Source organism: Sinocyclocheilus grahami, unplaced genomic scaffold, assembly GCF_001515645.1.
Source record: "Sinocyclocheilus grahami isolate Dianchi unplaced genomic scaffold, SAMN03320097.WGS_v1.1 scaffold994.1, whole genome shotgun sequence".
NCBI classification, from domain to species: domain Eukaryota; kingdom Metazoa; phylum Chordata; class Actinopteri; order Cypriniformes; family Cyprinidae; genus Sinocyclocheilus; species Sinocyclocheilus grahami.
Genome location: NW_015506173.1, coordinates 355,606 through 366,656, shown reverse-complemented (window position 1 = coordinate 366,656; position 11,051 = coordinate 355,606).

The window sequence follows — 11,051 nt, the reverse complement described above, 5'->3', positions numbered from 1 at the left end:
CACCCCCTTTCCCCCCCCCCCCCCCCCCCCTCAAAAGCTTATAAATCATTTATGGCACACCTGAGGATATATTCTTAATAACAATAGACACTGATTACTGGCATGCTAATTACAAACTGTGTAATTTCAAATAAATGTACAAACATGTACTGTATATAGGAATCTGAATCAAGTGAAGTGGGGACTGGATGTATGAGAAGATAGATAGATAGATAGATAGATAGATAGATAGATAGATAGATAGATAGATAGATAGATAGATAGATAGATAGATAGGTAGATATTAAAATCCTGTTGACTTGACAAAAGTAAATGAACATTTCTTTAAATAATCATTGGAGATTATATACACGTCATATGCATGACACAACTTTTATATACCATTTAAAGAAATATAATTAGACTTTCTATTTTATTTAATTTTTTGGTTTAATGCACATTTTAGTGGGAATATTTTAATGCACGTAATGCACACAAATGAATGTGCATTTTTAAATGCATGTTTCAAGCACTTAATGTGCAGCTTTAGTACATGTGCATAATTGGTATTTTATACAATATGTTTAGATGACCATACAGCTTGGAAAACTGGGACCTCTGGTCACCCTACAATGTTTAGAGCACATAAAATTTATGTGAATATTTTTTAATGCAAATCTGCATAATATTGATGCATATAGACTGGTTACACAAAGCACATCCCCAATAAAATTTGATGGCCACCATTTTTTCTCCTCTTTTCATTCAGTGTCTCCATTCAGGTGTGGAGCCCATCTCTCACGTTGTTGTTGAAAGAAGGCCTTCTCTCTCAAGGTCAGGTTTGAGTCCTTGTGTGTACGGCAGTCACCAAACACATACAGTATGTACACACAGTTTTGGGGGTTCTTCCAAAGTAGTGGGATCCCTGCTTAAATCGGGCTTACTGTATTTACTTGCAATTCATCTTCTATAGCATCCATAAGCATCTTGTACTCAGTCACCGTTTACATGAACAACTGTCTGATCTGTTGTCTGCAGTCTACAGTTGTCTGGACAATGAAATATGTTTGGACAACCTCATTTCAATCTTGAATATATTTATTATTATTATTATTATTATTATTATTATCATTATTATTATTATTAAATCATGTTTCACACTACTGCATGACATTACTATGTCAGATGCATGCACCAATGTTGAAACACTAGAAATAACTACATCTTTTTCTAAGATTTTTTACCCAGTCAGTATGGATATCAAAATATAGCAGCCTACAAGAATATTCACTTCTAAAATCATCTGTTTACAGATGTACAATTAAGCACACTGGATTTCCTTCTGTTTACACTTTATAGATGTACCTCCTGAATGCACCATAGACCCATTAAAAGATATGTTTAATTCTTGATTTATAGTGAAACAGCCTCTTCTGCTGGCCTCTGTAAATACTTGTTCCACAACACAAATGACTGTATCAGATTCAGCTTCTCCAACTCATCGATCTTGACCTATCCATTAAATGTAAACTAGAATATGTTATGTTTTACTGTGACATCGGTCTCTTCATGTAACCTTGCTTAATTTTCCATGAAATACACACTTTTACTTTAACAATAATATGAATGTGAATAATATTCAGATGGTCTTTAAAGAGACTCTTTGTCTTCATATTTTAAGTATGAAGTTGTGTTTTGTATATGTGAAGCAAAGTAATACAATTCTTCACATCATTCTTCTGAGTAGGGAGGTACTTTCAGACTGAGTCAAGCTAGATGAAATGGTAGTGAGGTGGAATTCAAACTTGCAACTTCTCATAAGAACCAATAATACTGGTTCAACAGGTTGTATAAATAGTAACTGGTTACTGTAAACTTGATTTTTAGTGCAAGTGCTGTGTTCTGTTTTGCATTTTGATTATTTTGCTCTGAATTACCTGAGTGAGGCGTTGCCAATGTTAAAAACTATATTTTTCATCTCTTGCAAACGATAGATTTCAGACTTTTAATGGATTGTAGTTAAATATTCCACTTTATCCAGCTTTTTTTTTGTACATTGTGTTCATATTGCACTGTCCTATTTACCGTTCCAAATGAGTATAAAAGTGAAATTATGTAGTTTCTTGCAGCAAGAGTTGTGGAGGAACACGTTCAGCTTGGAGCTCAAGAGCAGATGGCTGGACGGAGCTGCCAGTGGGAGCGGCAGTAACCAAACAGTCTCATAGATGCAATTAAATAAGTATATTAATTAATTCAAAATGTTTTATTTATTTTTTAACAATTTACAGAACATAGAAATTTGTTGTAAGAGATTTATTAAATTTAATGAGGGCTGGGGTGGATTGAACCCCTACGCTCAGCTCCTTATTGATAACATTAACTCCCCAAAACAATACTTTTGTAATATTAAACTCACTTAAAAGGTTCCTCACCATCTTTGCATGTATGTCAGCGCAAGAAAAAAAAAAGCAAAGATAACTATCACTATTAAGCATGTATTAATTGATAGAATTGTGCTCAAGTAATATTTACATATGTAAGGATTTTGTATCTGTTAAATAAAGTAATATAAAATGTCTTACCTTGCTTTTATTGCACAATTCATGTCACTCTTCTGAAAGAGGTACTTTGACTCAGTCAAGCAACAAGCTAGAAGGAAATGCAAATTAATGCAGAAACAAACTTATTTCTCTTATGAGTGCATCCCCTCATTGGACCAATACTGGACCAGCAGGACGTATGCAGTGCCAAACAAAAGGATCTATTCAAGTCAGTACACTGCACAAATATTTAATCGGTATGTGTCTAAAGTGGACTATCGAAATAAAGTGTAACCGATTGTTTTGTTTTGATGTTTTGCATTGTTCACACTTCCTGCTAAACCAGTATTGCTCGTCTTATGAGAAGGATGTTCAGTTTCGTTTCGTTTTTTTGTTAGCATTTCCTTCTACTTGTTGCTTAATTCGGTCAAGTAACACCTCTCTACTCATGAGAAGTCATGAAAATAGTGCCATCAAAGTCAGGTAAGACATTTTATATTATTTTTACTTAACAAATACAAAAAACCTTTCATATGTAAAATATCGTGCCAAATGTGAGCACTGGCATCATTCTATCTGTTTATAGTACCTGTTTAGTAACAGTAATAGCTATAGTTTTTATGTTTTGACTAACTTTTGTCATAAATCAAAAGGTAATTAGAACATATTGACGTGATTTACTTTAAATGCACTAAACATTCACCATGTTGGTAGTTAACAATCTGTTGTACATTATAGTCCTTATAGGGCTGTATTTCCGTAGAAAGAAATCAGTTATAAGGTTAAACAAATCTTAAGTAAATTTTTTTTTGGTACCTTCCCCAATGCACAATTTTTCCATCAGAGAATGCACAGAGCTGGAGAATGTGGACATGATGGCAGAGAACACTGATATTAAGGTGAAAGTAATGAACAGACAAAGCATGGACACTTCTGCTAACTGTGAGTACCTGAAATATAATACAATACCTGAAAGTAAGCCTGTATTTTTACAGGAAGCTCATACCTTAGTGAAATATTCTCTTTCAACAGTCCTGTTGTTCTTTTTAAAGTCAATGCTAAGAAACTCTTCAGTGCCAATAAGAGAAGCTAGTGTCTAAGATGACACTGAGGTATTTTGTGGTGCGTATGACACTGCGAAATGTTATGCCATTAAATATTAACAGTAATTATAAGCGTGTTCTGTGTGGTAAGTGAATATCTCAAGTCCTTCATCTGAGTAACAGAATGAATATGATGAGAAAGCATATTTCAAAAAACACGTTTTTGTAATAATCAACAATTTCCACCAAGAGAATATAAATGAAAACCAAAGACAGGCGTGACAATAGAAACAGTTTTTATGTTTTGACCATTATTTTGTATTTTAACTATTATAAATTAAGTGCTCTGTCATGCTACTCTTAAGTTTATTTGTGCTCTTAGATACAATTTTTTATTTTGCAAATGTTCTTTTTAACACTTAAATAATAGTCAGCAGACAGTAGTTTATGTTTCTGAACAAACCTTTCTTATGTACTGGACAACCACTGAGTCATGATTCATACCATAAGCTCATGCCATGAAACATTGTCTTCATCTGTGTCTCTTCTTCTTTTCTAGTCAGTTCCGAGGACTCAAGATTTAAATGTTGGTGTCATGGTGAGTGAATGTGTATTTCAAGTCCTTCATCCTTCAGTTACAGAACTGATTATGTTGAAAAGGCATGTTAAAAAGTGTTCTACATGGTGAGTGAATATCTCAAGTTTTTCATCTGTGTTACAGAATGAACATGTTGAAAAACAACTTATTTTACAAATGTAATGCATTCAGTAATATGTTCGTAATAATCAATACATTTTCACACAGAGAATATTAATGAAAACCAAAGATAGGATGGACAATAGAAATAAACAATATCTTAAACCCTTCATCCTTCAGATAGAATGCATTCAGTAATATTTTTGTAATCAACAATATTCAACAATATTCAATCAACAATATTCCACACAGAGATTTTCAATCCAAACCGAAGATCAGAGAAATGCAGTCCAGGACTAGATGAGAAAACATCTGCTAAGAGTGAGTATTCTTATGACCAAACACATCACTTAAACTGAGAATAAGATGATGCTTATCTAACAATAAAAGCTGCATCATACATAATCCTGAAACTAAACCTCACAGGGTTTATGTATTAGATGTATTACTCAAAATTTGTAAAAGTTAATCTGAATGCCTTTCCTTCACAGTATCTGAAAGAAACTCTATCAGCTCCATTAAGTCAGTCGACTCAGGATATGCTTCAAGAATATGCTCAGGCATTTTCTTAAACTCTGAAGGTGATTAATAGAGAAAAAAAAATTATGCCACCACTAAAGTTTAACTGTCCACTCCAGGTGCCACTCCAAATATCCTTGCAATGTAGATCATGCTGCATGTCCCACACAAACACCCTTTAGTTGTAAAGACCTTGTTTTACCTGCTGTGTTAGTATGAGTGCAAGAGTGGATATATTTGAAAGTACCTGTTGTAACTTATCGATTGTTTTTTTTTTTATGTACTGTAAATATATACTGTATATTTTGTCCACTGAATAAAATTGTCCAAACAATTGTTTGGGGATTTTGTTTTTTAAAAAAAAGCATAAATGTTTTTGAACAGCTTGTGTATTTTATACAGTACTTTATAAAAGTAAATGCATTTTGTAATGCATGTTTAAATTTGACTTGAGGTCAAAAAATATTTTCAATGTAAAAGTCATTATCTTGACTAAATAATAATAATAATAAAAAAAAACACTATAAACTGTAAACCTGCTTGTGTGACTAATTTGAACAAGATTAACCAGAACTCACTGATAGCTTTGGTGTACAGTAGATTGTGTGTTTGAAATGTAGTTTCAATGGCATAAATATCAAATCTACATATATTACATATTTCATTATTCAGAACAAAATGTAACAAGTTTTATAGTTTTTTTTTAGGTAAGTGAGCCCAAGAGTGAAGCCAGTGTGGAAATATTATCAATAAGAACAATGTGAAAGTTCAAGGAAGTCCTATTTTAGATTTCAGAAGATTTTAAATCATCTTCTAATCTTTGTCACAGAAAAAAGAGACATTTTCTTCTGTCACTGAGATATGCAGCATACTGTATTATGTAAAGGGGCGACAATAGAAATAGTTTTCATGCCTCTGAACAAACTCTTTCTTATGTGTGACATTGTACAGTCAGTCATTGGAAAACAACCAAGAACCAAGACAAATACTGCAATAATATTAGAATATTAATTTATAATTTTATATTATTTTTATTATTAACTTGCAATCCTAGTTACTTGTTTAAAGTGGCACGAGTAGGCTTATATAGGAGATCAGTTGCTTGGAAACAGCATTGCCCTGGACAGCAATCACTGATTAGAGAACTGACTTTTTATTAAACCTGATGCTCACTATTTTTTGCAGTGCATTGTGGGAAGTTTCAAGGAGCAAACTTGAAATGGGTGATACCAAACATTTTAAATACGGTACAGATAGCCTACTTTGCTATCGATTCTATAAGTAACTTTAGAATTATAAGTAACTTTGTAACTACATGTCAACTAATTCTCATTAATTTCCAAATTAATCTGATTACATTAGCTTTCAAAAGTACATTTTTAAGGTATGATCAAGCAGAAATAGCTTACTTCAATCATTTTTTAAATCTCATAGTTTAATCTTTAATCTTAATTATTAATACATATATGTATTTTTATTACAGTTTTTCTCGATTGCTAAAACACTATAACCAGGCGTTTGAACTAACATTTCAAAACCATAACGCCATTTTTAAAAAAGCACACCGATTTTGCTGAACTATAAACACTATTCCCCTACTTTAACACATGAGTCAGATTTGGTGAACTGTTACTGCAAAACTCTACACACAAATCCCTACATTTCTCAGTGCTTACACCATGTGGTCATTTAGAAAGCACTAGCATTCAATACTGTTCACTCAAGTCAGCACAGCTTGAGCTCAATTAGCAAACAATTACCCAGGTGGAAACACTAAGAGTCAAAATTGAACACACATCAATCAGATCCTTCAATTAATAGATAAAAGGGCCCGAATCAGTTCACTGAGCTTTGGAACAATGGATCCACAGAGAAATGAAGGAATAAGTTGAAGAGGAAGAGGAGGAGGAAGAGGAGGAGGAAGAGAGAGAGAAGAGAGAGAGAAGAGAGAGAAGAGAGAGAAGAGAGAGAGAGAAGAGAGAGAGGGAGGATGTGGTGAAGGAGGAAGAGGATGTGGTGAAGGAGGAGGAGGAGGAGGGAGAAGAAGGGCAAGGAGACAAGCAGGTCTCAGATAAAATTCGAGCCACTTTAGTTGACCATGTCCTTGTCCATGGTATGACTATGAGAGAGGCTGGGCAACGAGTACAGCCAAATTTGAGTTGCTTCACCGTCGCCTCTATCATCAGAACCTTCAGAGAGGAAAACAGGTAGGTGTACTTACAGTAAGACTGCGCTGTACAGTAACTTTAGAGTGCATACACTGTTGCACTATGCTACTGTAATAAAGAAATGCATCAAATTTCCTCGCATACAGACAGAGTTTCAGTATGTTTCCATTTTTTCCTGTAAAAAGGACGTGTTACAGTAATGAGTGCTTCTATTTTTGTAGGACACCGAGATGACCACCTGGTGGAGGCAGGCTAAGGCTTTTGTCAGAGGAGCAAGAGAGGGAGCTTGTAAACATGGTCATTGCCAATAATGTAATCCGCCTGCGAGAGATTCAAAGGAGAGTGATTGAGGATAATCATCATTTTCGAGGGATAAATGCCATCAGCCTCTCCACAATTGATTGTATCCTCCGAAAGCACCGGTTCCGGATGAAACGGGCGTACCGCGTCCCTTTCGAACGAAACTCTGATAGAGTGAAAGACCAATGAGTGGAATATGTTCAGGTATGAGTTTTGATATCGTATTGTGTACCATCACAGTATAGCAGTTTATGCTGCCATTTGTGCCCTCTTGAACTGTGCTTCAGGGCATTGATTTACTCTACTGTGTTTCATGTGTTTTGCAGAGAATCTATGAGATTGAAGGCCGGCCTGTTCACCATGAAATTATCTTTGTGGAAGAGGCTGGTTTCAACCTGACCAAAAGAAGGAGAAGGGGGAGGAACATAATTGGCTGTGTGTTTTTGAAAGCTTGTGTGTGATGTCTGAGGGAAACGTTTGGTTTTTCAGCAAGAGTGAATGGTTTTGAGTGTAGAGCTTCATTTTGACCTGAAAATAGGATGTTTGGGGAATTGGGTGAGACGTTATGGATTTGTGTTTCCTGTTTTGAGAATACGAGGCATAGTTTCAAGAAATGTGTTCAAGCAATCGAGAAAAACTGTAAATGCATCTCACCTTATAACAAATGTGGAAGCAAAATAGCTAAACATAAAAAAAATATCATTTATACAGCCATATTATCTAGCTTTCCTTGATAACTACACACAGTGGCAAGCACACACAGGTACTGTAAATTTGCTGTTTAGTGCTTAATCGGTTCAGTAATTTACACTATTAAAAAAATGGAGAAAGCAATGCTTATTTTACTTTTTTTTGCAACCGGACTTTTTCTATAATGGATCACATTTGTGTTTTTATTATAGAAATGCATCTCTATAACAAATGTTAAAGAAAATCTAAACATTAAAAATATATCCATATCTTTGCAAGCACACTTTTTTTTTTTTTTGAAAATGAGACCAATCGGACCATGAGGGAACATCTGCAATTTCAAGCTCCTAAAGGAGATCAGCCATAACATGAGAAAATGGAAGAACATCACAAGCAAGGCAATATTTTACCTGTCAAAATATGACAAATTAAATCGTCACTTGCAAAACGGTTTTCACAGTTTAAATCTGTTTTCCGTGTAAAAGTAATTTGTGTTTAAGCTGTGTAAATGTAATCGTTGATTATAAGGCCATTGTCTGTGTATTAACAGTCATAATTACAGTTTTCTCAGTCACACTTTATTTTAAGGTCCAATTCTCACTATTATATGACTTTTGCCTCAATAAACTCCTAATTACTGCTTATTAATAGTTAATACTAGGGGAAGTCGTGGCCTAATGGTTAGAAAAGAAGAAGAACCACAATACAGTTGAAAGACTTGAATATATAAAGGTTTACTTTAATGTATTGTATGACTCACAGTCTAAAAGAGTGTCTTTGCTCTGTCTGAGCTTTTCTGTCACATTGACATTAGTGTTGCCTGCCATCATGTCCACATTGTTTAGATTTGTGACCTCTGTGATTCAGCTCCTTTGGTGATTTCTGTTTTGAAACAATGTGTATTGTGAAATATACAAATACATTTGACTTGGCTTGAGATTTTTGAGCTTATCACTGACATCTCATTCAAGCAGTGCAAGTCGACACCTATGCATATTGAATTGTGTTTATAAATTATGGATGATTATATATACGAAAAATACAACAATCTGTTAACATTAATGCATTGGTAATATATTTATATAATAAATATATAATTAAACATATATTTGACATCTATTTTGTTCATATCTAAAGACACAGCGTAAGACCTTAAGCTAATTTTGTATAACACGTGAGGATTCTACCACATCATATACTGTAGGTATGACTGTATAAAGACAAAACATTAATCTCAAAACAGATTAAACACAATAATGATTGTAAGACTATAAAAACACTATACACTTTAAAAAAAATTTTTTTTTAAAGTTGGGTTAAAAGCATTAAAACGGAAAGCAGATTCTTTAAACTGGGAGTTGTCAGTAGTGGGGGGCCCCTTGTTAGACCCCTGAAAACACGATTTCTACCAAAGGTGGCAACTCTCTATTTTAATTAAAGAGTAGGCTAATCAACCGAAATGGTGCTGGTATTCGTGCCGTTGTGTTATATCTATACTGCCGAAATCTGAGGCGGTGCTGGAACCTCAGACCACTGCACCGTGTTTCTGAAAATATGTCTAATAGATGTTTCTGAAAGATGTTTTGACTGACTCCGTATTACCTAGCCATAAAGGAACCGTACAGTTTGTTCCCAAAACTGGAAAAAAAGAACTAAAAAAATGACAGGCTCAATCTAGTGTTTGGGTAGAAAAAAATAATAAAATATAATACAACATCTGAAATTTTAATTGTATATGTTGCAATGACATTGTAGGATTAAATCACTACATATGAACTGACAAATTAATAAAGACAATTGTACAGTGGCATTATTGAACTCTATAAACAAAGTGAAAGAGAAAACATGAACCACCACAATAATTACTAAGGGAAGGTTTAGGTCTCCATTATACAAACTTCAGCTCAAATAATGAACCTGAATTTAATAGAATATAGATAGTAACTGTTAACATTCACAAAACTGAGTATTCCTTTCATACCACAATAATAATAAATAAATGAATAAGTAAATTAATTTATTATTTAAATTCCTCAGCTCCTGAAAATCTGTTTCTTTTATGCACTACAACAACAGACTGTTAACTACCCAACACAGTGCTTTTGTAGTGCAATTAAGTATAAGTTATTACGTGTAGTACTTTAGTGTAAGTTAAATCATAAAAACTAGCTGTTGCAACTAAACAGGTACTCATAGAAAGCTCAAATTTGGCACAATATTTTACAAACGAAAGGAATTTGTATTTGCTAGACAATGCTAAATAAAATCTTACCTGATTTTTATGGCACAATTCTCATCACTTTTAGAGCTGTGTTACTTGACTTAGACTGAGTTAAGCAATAAGTAGATGAAAATGCAAACAGAAAAAACTACTCCCTGGACATGACCAAAACTGGTTCATCAGGAAGTAAAACATCAAATCAAAATCTATTTAAGTACACAAAAACGTTTCTTAAGATAACAACTTAAAGTGCACCTATTATGGATTTTTGAAAATTACCTTTCATGCAGTGTGTAACACAGCTCTAAGTGAATGAAAACATCATGCAAAGTTTTAAATCTGAAAGTGCACCGTGCATAAGGTTATTGTCTCTCAAAAGAGGCGACTCTGAATCATTGAAACGAGTCGTTTTTAAAACAAATCCCAAGCAGTTTCATGTTGACGTCAACATGATACATCAGCATATTACCTGCCCACTTGTTGGTCTTTTCCGTTGGTCTGAATGAAAATGCAAATTCATTCTTTGCCACTCGGTGCCGCTTTTGGAGCGGTAATAATAGAGGTTTCCCCGGTAATACTGTACACAAAGCAGCACTGCTTTATCAGGCATTACAGGCATGATGAAATGAAAATGAGACCAATCGGACCATGAGGGAACATCTGCAATTTCAAGCTCCTAAAGGAGATCTGCCATAACATGAGAAAATGGAAGAACATCACAAGCAAGGCAATATTTTACCTGTCAAAATATGACAAATTAAATTGTCACTTGCAAAATGGTTTTCACAGTTTAAATCTGTTTTCCGTGTAAAAGTAATTTGTGTTTAAGCTGTGTAAATGTAATCATTGATTATAAGGCCATTGTCTGTGTATTAACAGTCATAATTACAGTTT